This window comes from Octodon degus, unplaced genomic scaffold, assembly GCF_000260255.1.
Source record: "Octodon degus isolate 3935 unplaced genomic scaffold, OctDeg1.0 scaffold00036, whole genome shotgun sequence".
NCBI lineage: Eukaryota > Metazoa > Chordata > Mammalia > Rodentia > Octodontidae > Octodon > Octodon degus.
The window spans coordinates 4,266,162-4,268,160 of NW_004524612.1; positions in this window are offsets into that span (position 1 = coordinate 4,266,162).

A 1,999-nucleotide genomic window follows, 5' to 3' on the forward strand; every position below is an offset into this window, starting at 1 on the left:
AAATAAATAAATTGTTTCTTTCTTGGTACTTAATAATACCATATTGCTATGCTTAAAAAAACCATCTGTGTTTCTCAACACTCTTCTCCCTCTTCTATTCCATTTATGTAAACACAAACCCATAATATCTGTTCTGAATTAATTTTGAGTAATTTTTACATTACCAACAAAGTGTTTTCACAGTATTATTTACTGTCTCCAACATAAATAATATTTTATTATTATTATTACTATTAGCATATTTTTAAAATTATAAAATGTTTGTAATTAATATTGTGAACATATTACAGAAAATGTATTTGCCTGGTATACTGGATGATACACTGTGTCAACTTGAGAAGTGTAGAAGTTTAATTAAGTGACTCAGCAGCGAGCCAGGATTCTTAGTTTGTAAGCATCCTCATCCTGCGTAAGAGGAGGGCGTGGACCACCCTGTGTGAGTTCTACTCCACCAGCCTCAGGGTAGTTTGTTTATAATATAAGGAGGGGAGAGAGGCTGGCTAGAAGCTGCAGCTGCTGCCCTTCCCTTTGTTCTGTTTTCTGCTGCCGTGAACTGCTGCTCACTGCCATGTGCCACCCTGCCTGGGAGCCAGCTGAGTGTAGACTGAAACCTCCACAAATTGTGAGCTACACAAACCTTTCTTTCCTTCATTTTCAGTGTCAGATATTTGGTTTCAGAAATGGGTAAAAAGTTACTGAGACACCTAGTGAATTAGTTTTGAAATTTTATAATTAATATTCTTAGTATTTCCTGTTATGTTGGGAGCATACAACTAATCAAGAGTTGGCAAAAAAAACATATGGAAGTATTTATGGTTGCAATATATTTATTCTTAGGCAAGCACAGGGACCAGGGTTCAATCCCCTGCACCATATGCTGCACCAGTCCCACCCCCGAGTGTGCTGAGCCAGCCAACAAGTCCAGGCATGGTGGTGTACGCCTGTAATCCCCACACTGGGGAGGCTGAAAACAAGAAGACTATTATGAGTCTGAGCTGCAGTGTGAGACCCTGTACCAAATACATTAAAAAAGATTATTTATAATACATTCATTATAGTCAGTAGCTCTAATATTTATTTTCAAATAAATGTACTAATCTAAATGAAACAATCTTTTAATAGTATTGTTTATATTGGAGAATCACTGATAGCTAAAGGAAATATCTTATGTACAAGAGTAACATGTAGTTAACTTACTACAGTTTGAAACATGTGAAAAATCACCAGAAGTAGAGAACAAAGAGGTAAAGTCCAGGTAGTTTTATATTTTATTGCATTTACTGCCTATTTTAAGACATCACCCAGGTTTTAGCTTGCATTTTTCATACAAAATGGTGTGGTTGGCCTTAAGGCACGACAATATCTGATTTGATTTAAAAATTGTTTTAATGATATATAACAATCCTGCAGAATCAAAGATCCCTACTGTAACATGCACTGTTATTTTGCCTTGATTCTATAATACTTGATAGATTCTTTTCCCTCTAAGCTCCCATTCTTTGTATTGACAGAGCCATCTAAAAGAACAAAGAAGTGGCTTTACGAATGAGTCACAGTTGTATCAACAGGGCTTTCTGAAATACATCCAATACTCATCTCTATCTGTCTCTAGTTTATTCTTTTTACCTGTAAATGGTCCCTGACAACCTTTAGTCAAAGCTGTCTATCATCTGCTCTACAATGAAAACAAATTACTGTTAGAGATTTTGTTATTTCTATTCTGTTTGCATAACAGTGAAATATAGTGACTGATGTTCAGAAAAGGCAAGCTGCTTATTTTTTTAATTCACTGAGTTTAAATGTATATGCCCATCAAATTGTCTGAAACTTTTTTCTTTTCAATGTCTATCCTTCAGTATCAATTTTGAATCATTTCATCACTCTATTAGAAATGAGAATCTAAGGATATTTTAGTGGCAGTAGCACAGCTTTGTAGCAAGGAAGCAATCTCTTTGGTCTTATGATTTATAAAAATTGACTTCTCTGGTAATCTTTTAGT